Below are 12,681 nucleotides of genomic sequence, written 5' to 3'. Positions count from 1 at the left end.
GTACAAGCCTCGCCGGCAACGCATGTAACCCTCTGTACAAAGCCAGGCGCAGACCCTGAGCATAAATAAATGAAGCGTTGGCGCCCTAAGTTATAGCATGCATGCTAGGTTAAGTCTCTCCCTCCGTTAGGGTTGATAGTGCTTAGCAGCGACTAACCCCTAGCCTAGAGGTCGAGTGTGCGTCTTTCTGTTCTCTTTGGTTCGAAGGGTACGTGGACACTTCTGCTGAGCCGCTTGGGAAACAGAGAGAACGAACCGGCGCCCCGGCCCCGGCAGGCCAAGACTGTCGGGGGCTGAAGATACAAGGATCCAACCACGGCAAGCCAAGGTTGCCGGGGGCTGCGGATTCAGATAAGTCTTTCATCCCCCTGTTATGCGTTTCCGTGTAGAACTAGGGCATGTGAAACCTCGTTTATATTCTTAAACCACCGTGCTCCCCTTTTCTCGTGCCCAAGGGCTATCTCCTGGGTCAGAATTTGGTCGTAGTCGCGGTGGCGAGGAAATGGACGAGGGGCCTAACTCTACTTCGCCCCTGCCTCCGCCAAGAGTGTGAGAATGGTCGACTGAAGTGGGGAGATGACAAGGCCTGTTGCCGGGCGATAATGTTTATCTTAAGGATAACAAGGATTCGTCCTTGGCATGGGCCTCGCTCACGCACAAAGAACCCGGCAAGCACCCTTTTTCATTAAAAACATCCCATACGGTACAGTTCATACGGAATTAAAAACATGAGCAAGGGGATTACAAGTCTTAAAATTAACAAGTGCCCGCAGGCTTACAAACTAAAAAAAGATAAGGTGACCATAATCCCTTTCTTGTCCCTCTCCTCAGAAGGTGGAACAAGGTGGCAGGAGGGCAAAAAGAGCGCCTAGGCAAGGAACGAGGAGCAGAAGGCACCAAGAGAACATCTTGGTGCCGGTAAAGGAGCTGGAAGACGAGGCAGCGGGCCAGCAATACGCGACGAAGGCATCGGTGCCCCCGTACTCCGACTTGACGGCCGCCACCCGCCTTCTTCGCCTTCTCCGGCCATCCTACACCAGCCGCCCAAGGAGACGACGGGGAGCGCCCTGATGGAGAGCTTGGCGAGGATGGCCCTCGGTAGGGCGCGTGGCCGAAGGAGGGGCGGCGCGGTCAGTCGGAGTCGGCATTGATGAAGCTATGTACCTAGGGTAGGGTCATAGGCCTGACCTAGATACCCTTCCCAAGGACATCACCCTAAAACCAGAAGCATTCGAAGAGGAGTCATCATCCACTCGACCATGAAGCATTCCACTCGGGAGACTCGAAGTCACTCGACCACGGAGACCGTCACTCGACCGCCAGAAGATCTAAAGCCACTCTGCGCTGCAACGATCGGACATTACACCATAGCTTTAATGATCATTATGTCTCTTTATTACTAGCGTTACCAGTAACGCCCCTCTCTTGATGTACCTTAAAACTCTTATAACGTGGGCTGGCTGGGGTCCTGGCGCACTCTATATAAGCCACCCCCTCCACATGCACAAGGGTTCGCACCCCTGTAAACACATATACGCATAAACCAGTCGACCGCCTCCGGGCTCTGAGATGTAGGGCTGTTACTTCTTCTGAGAAGGGCCTGAACTCGTAAAACTCGTGTGTACAACTTCGCCATAGCTAGGATCTTGCCTCTCCATACTACCCCCCCCCCCTATTCAACTGACAGTCTTAGTACCACGACAGTTGGCGCCCACCATGGGGCAGGTGTCTTAGCGACTTATTGGAGAAGTTGCAATTTTTCCGATCCCCATCATCATGGTTTCTGGCGGAGGGTTGGTCGAGGGCCGCGAGAACCATCTCGGCGCGCTCGTGTTCGTCGCCGATGACTCCGCTTGGCTCCAAGAGGCTCCACTCGACGTCGAGGTGCTCCCCGTCCGTGGGGCAACGCACTTTCGCGTGTGCGTCCTTCTGCAGCAGCCGTCGACTCAGTATCGGTCGGCTCCTGTGGCGTCCTCGCTCCCTGCCGCTCGCCGGCGCAAGCGTTCCAGTCGGTCGCAGCTCCAGCGGTGGGTGAGGCACGCGGTGGCTCGCCAGTCGGCCACCCCGCAAGTCGCGGCAATCGAGCCCGACGAAACTCTTTACGGCCTGTTCGACCTGTCGACTGCCTCCGTCGAGACTGCATCCGAGTGCGATAGCAGCGAACCCGCGGTAGAAGTCCTGATGGTCAACGGACCGCGCAGTCCTCCTGGCTTCCCCCGCGATGAAGGTGGTGATGGCGGAGGCGGTCCGTCGCACGCCCACGAGGAATACTGCCCTGAGCCCCTCTCTTCGCAGCAGAGGGAGGAGCTTCGTCGCCGTAACATGGATGCGCTTCACACTCCTATCGTTGGAGAAACCCCCGAGGCCTGGGCCTTGGAGGAGGCGCGCCTGGCCAACTTGGCTGAGTGCACTCGACTGGAGAATCTCCAGCACGCACTCGACGAGCGTGCTCGGCAGCGGATTCCTGAGTCCAGTCGACGACAACTTTTTCCGCCTCCAACTCTGGTATACCGAACTCCGATTCAGAATCTCACAGCTGCAGCCCGAATAGCAGAGTCGATTCAGCCCTCCCAGTCAGAAGCTGGCAGAGGTTTGATGCAGATCAGGGCTTTACTCCGGGCAGCAGGGAAACAAAACACAGCAGTATCTTAGTCACGGAATAGGATCCATAGCAGATCCGTGGTAGCAGACACAGTCCAGTCAGCTCACAGTCCAAGATCGCCCCCGAGGCGTGAGGGACGTGGAGACCGACGAGATCAGTACAAAAACCGTGAGCAGTATGATCACCGACTCGACCATGATGATCGTCGTCGAGTGCCCACGCCTCCCCCAAGGAGTGGGTCGTACGTGCCTCAGCAGCACGATGACAGACGCCCTCACAGTGGTGGGCGAAGGATTCCAGTCGTCCCCCGAGAGCCGGGCTTTGATGCGAGATCTGTTCTCGTTCAAGGTCTGGTTGATAGGAACAGAGCGCACAGAGAAGGCCACGACAGAGATTACCCGACTGGCAGCAGAGTGCATGTTTCAGGTCCCGAGTGTTTCAGCAGAGCCATCAGGGCTGCAGTGATTCCTCCCAACTTCAGGTTGGCGACTGGAGTCAGCAAGTTCACTGGTGAGTCCAAGCCTGACGCTTGGCTTGAGGACTACCGAGTGGCTGTTCAGATTGGTGGCGGCAACGATGAAGTGGCCATGAAGCACCTTCCTTTGATGTTGGAAGGCTCGGCCAGGGCATGGTTGAATCAGTTAGCACCAGGCAGCATATATAGTTGGGAGGAACTCGCCCGAGTGTTTGTTAGGACCTTTGAAGGTACATGCAAACGACCAGCAGGGTTAACAGAGTTGCAGTCCTGTGTGCAGAAACCGAATGAAACCTTGAGAGACTATATCCAGAGATGGATCACGTTGCACCACACGGTGGAGAATGTGTCAGATCACCAAGCAGTTTGTGCCTTCAAGGAAGGTGTCAAGTATCGAGAATTGAACCTGAAGTTCGGTCGGACTGGGGATATGTCTCTGAGTCGAATGATGGAAATTGCCACCAAGTATGCTAATGGTGAAGAGGAGGATCGGCTCCGGAGTGGCAAGCACAAAACAGTCGCCCACGAAACCGGAGGAGGGAACTCCAGTCGGAAGCAGAAGCGCAAAGCCGAGCCAGCTGCTCCTGGTGAAGCCTTAGCCGTGACTCAAGGAAAGTTCAAGGGGAAGCCCAAGGGGCTGTGGAATCCCAAGAAAGTCAAAGATCAAGATGGAAATGATGTGTTGGATTTGCCCTGACACATTCATACCAACAAAGATGAGGAGGGTAACCTGATTTACCCCAAACACACCACTCGGCAATGTCGGCTCCTGATTCAACAGTTCCGAGAGAAACAGCCCAAAGAAAAGGAAAAAGAGTCGGACAAGGGTGAGGATAAAGAAGAAGATGATGATGATTTTCCCAACGTCAATTCCACTTTGATGATTTTTGCTGATGTTGAAAGCAAAAGTCGATTGAAAGTTATAAACACAGAGGTGAATATGGTTGCTCCGGCTACACCCAGTTATCTGAAGTGGTCCCAAACTGCCATCACATTCGACCAGTCTGACCACCCAGCATGTATAGCCACCCCTGGGAGGCAAGCGTTGGTGGTCGACCCAGTTGTTGAAGGCACTCGACTAACTAAAGTGCTGATGGATGGTGGTAGTGGCCTAAATATCCTGTATGCGGAGACCCTGAAGGGAATGGGCATTCCGATGTCCAAGCTCAGCGAAAGCAATATGAGTTTCCATGGCGTCACACCTGGCAAGAAGGCTGAATCACTCAGCGAGATCGCCCTTGACATGGTTTTCGGTGATTCCAAAAATTACCGCAAGGAAAAGTTGACATTTGAAGTTGTGGATTTCCAGAGTGCTTATCACGCTATTCTGGGTAGGCCTGCTTATGCACGTTTTATGGCTCGACCATGTTACGTGTACCTCAAACTGAAGATGCCTGGTCCCAGAGGAGTGATCACTATCACTGGCAATCAGCACAAGGCGGAAGAGTGCTTCCAGAGGGGCTCAAAGATCGCCGATGCCCAAATGCCAGTAGTAGAATTGCAAGAGTATCAGAAAAATGCAGATCCGAGTGATTTGCTACGAGCCAAGAAGCCTGCCACAGACTTTGCATTTCAGTCGTCTGGTGAAACAAAGCCAATTCATATTCACCCGACCGATCCCAATGCTGCTCCGACTCACATTTTGACAACACTTGACTCCAAATAGGAAGAAGCACTCATCCAGTTCCTCCGTGAGAACTGGGACATCTTTGCATGGAAACCTTCTGACATGCCAGGTGTTCCCAGGGGGCTGACTGAGCACCGTTTGCGAGTCGACCCAAAAGTGAAACCAGTAAAGGAACATCTTCGACGGTCCGCCGTATAGAAGAGAAAAGCAATTGGTGAAGAAGTGGCTCGACTCCTGGCAGCTGAGTTTATCCGAGAGATTTACCACTCCGAGTGGCTTGCCAATGTTGTCATGGTCCCCAAGAAGGACAACTCACTTCGCATGTGCATTGACTTCAAACATATCAATCGGGCCTGCCCGAAAGATCATTTTCCTCTCCCCCGCATCGACCAAATAGTCGACTCGACTGTAGGGTGTGAGCGCTTGTCCTTTTTGGACGCCTATTCCGGGTATCATCAGATCTGACTATATGGACCCGATGAGATAAAAACGGCTTCCATCACTCCATTCGGGTGCTTCTGTTATGTTACCATGCCATTCGGCCTGAAGAACGCTGGAGCCACATTCATGAGGATGATTCAGAAGTGCTTGCTCACTCAAATCAGTCGGAATGTGGAAGCATACATGGATGACATTGTGGTCAAGTCACGTAAAGGTTCTGACCTGCTGGCTGACCTTGCTGAAACTTTTTCCAACCTCAGAAGGTATGATATCAAGCTTAATCCATCAAAGTGCACATTCGGAGTTCCTGGCGGAAAATTACTCGGTTTTCTCGTTTCCGAACGAGGGATCGACGCTAACCCAGAGAAAGTTGGTGTTATACTCCGGATGAAACGCCCTATGCGTGTGCACGATGTCCAAAAGCTTACTGGTTGTTTGGCCGCCTTAAGTCGATTCATTTCTCGCCTCGGTGAAAAGGCATTGCCTCTTTACCGACTGATGAAGAAGTCTGATAAGTTCGAGTGGACTCCTGAAGCTGATGCAACATTTGAAGAGCTCAAAGCCCTGCTTTCCACCCAGCCGGTGCTTGCTGCCCCAATCAGCAAAGAGCCTTTATTGCTTTACATTGCAGCCACTGGACAAGTTGTCAGTACAGTACTTACGGTCGAGCGAGAAGAAGAAGGAAAAGCTTATAAAGTTCAGCGCCCAGTATATTATGTTTCTGAAGTTCTGACTCCATCCAAGCAAAGATATCCACATTATCAGAAGCTTGCCTATGGGATTTATAAGACCACGAAGAAGGTTGCACACTATTTCTCTGACCACTCCATTACAGTCGTTAGCGACGCTCCATTATCAGAGATTTTGAACAACAGAGATGCAACTGGTCGAGTGGCAAAGTGGGCGATTGAACTTCTTCCTTTGGATATCAAGTTTGAGGCAAAGAAAGCTATCAAGTCCCAAGCAATAGCAGATTTACTTGCCGAGTGGATCAAACAGCAGCTGCCGACTCAAGTCCACTCGGAGCACTGGACCATGTTCTTTGATGGCTCCAAGATGCTGAATGGTTCCGGTGCTGGGGTGGTACTGGTATCCCCCCGAGGAGACAAGCTCAGATATGTTCTCCAGATTCACTTTGATTCCTCCAATAACGAAGCTGAATATGAAGCACTCTTATATGGGTTACGTATGGCCATTTCACTCGGCGTCCGTCGCCTCATGGTCTACGGTGACTCAGATTTGGTAGTCAATCAAGTGATGAAGGAGTGGGACGTCATAAGCCCAGCTATGACTGGTTACTGTAATGCAGTGAGGAAGTTGGAAAAGAAGTTTGAGGGGTTAGAGCTCCATCATATACCCCGACTGAAAAATCAAGCAGCCGATGATTTGGCAAAATAGGTTCCAAGAGGGAAGCCATTCCCAGCAATGTGTTTTTGGAACACATTCATACACCTTCAGTTCAAGAAGATCCCTTTCACTGAAGAGCCCCCGCAGCCTAAAAGTGCCACAGATCCGACTGAAGTCGAGGTCCCAGCCGTGGTCGACTTGATCATGGAGGTTTTGGTCATAACTCCCGACTGGACAGTGCCATACATTGCGTATATCCTTAGGAAGGAACTCCCAGAGGATGAAGAGGAGGCCCGACAGATCGTCCGTCGATCCAAAGCCTTTACTGTGATAAGAGGACAGCTGTTCAGAGAAAGTGTGACTGGAGTCAGCCAGAAATGCATAACACCAGAAGAAGGTCGAGTGATCCTCAACGACATCCACTCGGGGACCTGTGGCCACCATGCGTCCTCTCGGACCATTGTGGCCAAAGCATACCGAGCTGGATTTTATTGGCCACGAGCAAATGAAATGGCGAAAGATATAGTCGACAAATGTGAAGGCTGCCAGTTTTACTCCAACATGTCCCACAAGCCTGCATCAGCCCTGAAGACCATTCCACTCGTCTGGCCTTTTGCTGTTTGGGGGTTAGATATGGTTGGGCCCCTGAGGACTGGTAGGAGCGGCTTCACTCATGTGCTTGTAGCAGTCGACAAGTTTACCAAATGGATTGAAGCCAAGCCTATCAAGAATCTTGAAGCAAGTACTGCCGTCAGCTTCATCAGAGAGTTGACATTCAGATATGGAGTTCCGCATAGCATCATCACTGACAACAGATCGAACTTCGATTCTGATGAGTTCAGAGCTTTTTGTGCTTCCCAAGGCACTCGAGTCGACTATGCTTCAGTCGCCCACCCCCAGTCGAATGGACAAGCAGAAAGAGCAAATGGCTTGATTCTTAAAGGACTGAAACCCCGATTGATGCGTGATCTCAAGCACGCAGCAGGCGCCTGGGTCGATGAACTTCCTTCAGTTCTTTGGGGATTGAGGACAACTCCCAATCGGTCGACTGGCCGAACTCCATTCTTCTTGGTCTATGGAGCTGAAGCTGTTCTACCGAGTGACTTGCTTCACAACGCACCCCGAGTCGAGCTTTTTTCTGAAGATGAAGCGGAACAGGCCCGGCAAGACGCAGTTGATCTCCTAGAAGAGGAAAGAGAGATGGCTTTAATCCGGTCGACCATTTATCAGCAAGACTTGCGCCGATTCCACGCCAGAAACGTGAGAGGTCGAGCGTTTCAAGAGGGAGACTTGGTTCTTCGAGTGGATCAGCAGAAACCACACAAGCTCACCCCTGCCTGGGAAGGTCCCTTCATCTTCACCAGGGTGCTTCACAATGGGGCGTATCATCTTTACAATGTCGAACATCAGAAAGACGAGCCACGGGCTTGGAATGCGAAGCTGCTCCGCCCATTTTATACTTAAAGCGCTCATTTTGTTGAGTTGTAATAAGAAACACCTTTGTAGTTTGTTTATTAGAGACAAGAGTTTTACAGTCTTCTAAGAATGATTGTCGCTGCTTATACTTGTGTCTGAAATCCCCCAGTGGGTGACTTAGCCGCGAATCCGTTTCGCCTAAGTTCAAAAAAAATCCTACCAAGTGGTGAGCAAGCCTCTCACTCGGGGGCTTAGCCGCGAATCCGTTTCGCCTAAGTTTAAAAAAAATCCTACCGGGTGGTGAGCCAGCCTCCCACTCGGGGGCTTAGCTGCAGTCCAAGTACTCGCCTAAGTTTGAAAAATCCTACCGAGTGGAGAGCAACCCTCCCACTCGAGGGCTTAGCCGCGAATCCGTTTCGCCTAAGTTTAAAAAAAATCCTACCGAGTGGTGAGCCAGCCTCCCACTCGGGGGCTTAGCTGCAGTCCAAGTACTCGCCTAAGTTTGAAAAATCCTACCGAGTGGTGAGCCAGCCTCCCACTCGAGGGCTTAGCCGCGAATCCGTTTCGCTAAGTTTAAAAAAATCCTACCGAGTGGTGAGCCAGCCTCCCACTCGGGGGCTTAGCTGCAGTCCAAGTACTCGCCTAAGTTTGAAAAATCCTACCGAGTGGTGAGCCAGCCTCCCACTCAAGGGCTTAGCTGCAGTCCAAGTACTCGCCTAAGTTTGAAAAATCCTACCGAGTGGTGAGCCAGCCTCCCACTCGGGGGCTTAGCTGCAGTCCAAGTACTCGCCTAAGTTTGAAAAATCCTACTGAGTGGAGAGCAACCCTCCCACTCGGGGGCTTAGCTGCAGTCCAGTACTCGCCTAAGTTTAAAAAATCCTACCGAGTGGAGAGCAACCCTCCCACTCGGGGGCTTAGCTGCAGTCCAGTACTCGCCTAAGTTTAAAAATCCTACCGAGTGGAGAGCAACCCTCCCACTCAGGGGCTTAGCTGCAGTCCAGTACTCGCCTAAGTTTAAAAAATCCTACCGAGTGGAGAGCAACCCTCCCACTCGGGGGCTTAGCTGCAGTCCAGTACTCGCCTAAGTGTAAAAGATCCTGCCGAGTGGAGAGCAACCCTCCCACTCGGGGGTTTAGCTGCAGTCCTGTACTCGCCTAAGTTTAAAACACGCCCATATCCGCAAGGACGACGAGGTGCAGGTCGACTGCAACCTTCTCCTGCGGAGCTGCGCCACAAGTACAACGTGCGCTCCATCCCGATCCGCAAGGATGACGAGGTGCAGGTCGACTGCAACCTTCTCCTGCGGAGCTGCGCCACAAGTACAATGTGCGCTCCATCCCAATCCGCAAGGACGACGAGGTGCAGGTCGACTGCAACCTTCTCCTGCGGAGCTGCGCCACAAGTGGAGCAGCGCCACAAGTACAACGTGTGCTCCATCCCGATCCGCAAGGACGACGAGGTGCAGGTCGACTGGAACCTCCTCCCCAGAGCTGCATCTCAAGTACAAAAATGTTCCGAGTGAAGAATAAGTTCCACTCGAAGGCAAGCACAAACATATTCGGAGATAAACCAAATCCAGATAAATCCTAAACTTCTGACCGCGGATTAAAGTACTCGGGCATCAAGCCCGAAGGAGTTTAACGGTTACAAAAATCACTCGGCACCCTGAGGCAAATTTAAGGTGGAGCATAAGAGTTTGTTCACTCCGCAGGAGGAGGGCAGGCAGGCTCGACGAATTCGTCCAGGTCAATTCCATCGGCGATCCGAGTGGCAGCAGCAATGAAGGTCTCCATGAAGGATTGGAAGTCATGCCTCTTGGTGTTGGCAACCTTGATCGCTGCCAGCTTCTCTTCTCGCGCTTCCTTGCAGTGAACACGAACCAAAGACAGGGCCACATCAGCGCCGCACCGGGCAGAAGACTTCTTCCATTCTTGCACTCGACCGGGAATCTCATTAAGTCGATTCATCAGAGACTCGAGATCATTCTGGAGTGTTGCCCCTGGCCAGAGTGCTGTGTCCATCTACGACATTGCGACCTTCAAATGAGCAAGGTAATCAACAACACCCGCAACACGAGATTCCAATCGGAGGACATTCATGGCAGCCTCGTCTTTAACTGGAGAATGGATGGGGTCCAAGCTTGTCTCAACTCGCCCAGTTTCTTCTTCGAAGTTCCGGCAAAATTCTGCACGTACAATTCAAAGATGGGTCAGTGATTGTATGTCGAGTCAACGGAAACGAGTCAGTCGGGTCAAAGAGAATACCCTCAAGCATGACGAACAGCTTCTTAGCAAGACCTCCCAGATAATTCTCCAAGTCGTCCCTCCTGCGAGCAATACCTTCCATCTTTTCGTTTAGATTGTTCTCGTCCTTCTTCAGGCGGGTCGCTTCCTTATTGGCTTCATCAAGAGCAGTTTTCAGCCTGGTGTTTTCTTCCTCCAATTTGCCGACTGAAGCTAGTTTATGTTCGGCGAGTGCAGTTTTCTCATCAGCTGCTTTCTGTGCGGCCGCGAGATCTTGGTTGTAACGCCCATGATGCGCCTATATCTCCCACGTGTCGAGGCATGACTTAGAGGCATAACCGCATTATGGTTTTGTCGCAAGAAGGGTCATCTTCACACAATCCCATGTAATGTACAAGAATGGGATAACGAGAGTTGGCTTACAATCGCCACTTCACACAATACATAAATATAATCCATACATCATCCAAAATACACACATAGACCGACTACGGTCAAAATCCAAATGAAAATAAGATAACCCCAAATGCTAGATCCCCAATCATCCCAACTGGGCTCCACTACTGATCATCAGGAAAAGACACATAGTAACGACCACGTTCCTCGTCGAACTCCCACTTGAGGTCGATCTCAACATCTGCACTGGCATCGTCGGCACCTGCAACTGTTTTTTTTTTGAGGATATAACCATTAGAGTCACCCGCCTAGGAGGGGCTGGGTTACGTCATGATGGTCATCACGCGAAGCCCAGTACCAAGCTTGAAGACGGCGGGTTAGATAATGGGCTTAAGACCCGGAGGAGGCTTAAGGCCCGTAGTCATAAACCGCCGTATGGCAAGACTTGTAGTGTAAGGCAAGAATAGTTGAGAGTCTGAGCCGGACACTCTTATGAGCCGGCGTCGGGACTCTGAGAGCCGCTGGGCGTCAATCTCTCTATATAAAGGGATGACCCGGCGGCGGTTTAGGGACAAGTAAGATCTCGTCGAGAACCAGGCATAGCGATTAAGCTCCCTGGTCATCGAAACCATAATCAATACCACCTCAACTGGACGTAGGCTTTTACCTTCACCGTAAGGGGCCGAACCAGTATAACCCCCGTGTTCCTTGTCCCGTTTAACCCCTTTAAGCTTCCTAGCTGCGATGGCTCCACGACTAAGTCCTAGCCCGAGGACATCTGCTCTTAATAGTAGAAAAAGGCATGATCATAAAAATACAAATGCCATGCTCTCAAATAATTAAAAATGGCATGCTCTTTACAAATAATGACATGGTCTTAATAGTAGAAAATGCCATGCTCTTAAAGCAACACATGACATGCTCTCAATAGTAGAAATGAGATGCTCTTAATAGTAGAAAAAAGCCTTGGTCTTAATTATAAAGATGCCATGCCCCTTAATAGTAAAAAAATGCCAAGCTCTTACAAGGAGACAATGTCATGCTCTTAATAACCGGAGATACAAACACTTTGCCATACAAAGTTTTCGCCGCAAACAAATTATGGAGCTATCATGGCAAGAACCTATGGTTTTTTGCCATGGCAACAAAAAAACACAAATGATGTAGAGACATGTTGGTGGAAAAGTGCAATGCCGCTAACTAACAAAAATGCCATGTTTCTGGAACAAATCGGGTAGAAACTGCCATGGCAAAAACTGTGTCAAAATGCCATGTTCTGAATTTCACCATGAAAGTAGAAAATGCCATACTAACCACTATAATGGCGCACGAATTAGGCAGTTAATCCCTGATTCCTACAAGAGATTAATTCGAGACTTCATATACAAATGCCTCAAAACGTGTTAAAATGCCATGAGGCATATGTTGAAATTGCCATGGGAACACATGTTAAAATGCCATGGACACCTATTTTAGCAGTTTCTCACTAACTACTAACATGCTAGTCGAAAAAATGCCATGTTGAGTGTTTTAAAAATTAAAATCTGAAAATTACTTAGGCTTTAGCTTTGAATTATTATCTTGTTGTGCTCAAATACATTCCACTAATAACAATGGAACAAAAAAAGATCCCTACAAAAAGCACTTTAGAAACAGTAAGCAATGCATTCAAACAGCGAAGCCATGGGCATGGGGGCCAGCAGCTCACAGTGCGAAGGAGAGGGGGAGCCATCAGAGATGTGGCTGGCATTGTAGATGTGGCCATCGCTTGCTTCACTTGCAGCACCTGGTGCTCCACCGAACTCTCCCATATCCACTGTTGTTGGGACAAGTTAATGCCATCTCGACGAGCCTCCATGAATAGGCCGAGGACGACTGACATTACCATGTCGCCTTTCTACCCTCGTGCCGCCACCCTCCATAGATGCACCACTCTTAGTTGGGGGCAGCCGCCGCTCTGCCACCCGCCCTGCATGACCTCCACGCGCTCCCACCTCAGCCAACTGAGCAGGCGTCGCCTGCCAAGCTGGCCGCATCACATGACTACAGGCGGACCACAATGCACCTTCGTCGGGAAATCCGTGCAACCGCCGGTTGCCGCCGTATAACCATTGCCGGGGATCGCCGAAGATAT

The sequence above is a fragment of the Triticum aestivum genome, chromosome 1D (genome assembly GCF_018294505.1).
Source record: "Triticum aestivum cultivar Chinese Spring chromosome 1D, IWGSC CS RefSeq v2.1, whole genome shotgun sequence".
In the NCBI taxonomy this organism is placed as follows: Eukaryota; Viridiplantae; Streptophyta; class Magnoliopsida; order Poales; family Poaceae; genus Triticum; species Triticum aestivum.
The sequence above is the reverse complement of the archived record's forward strand: the minus strand, read 5'-3'. Positions refer to the sequence as shown.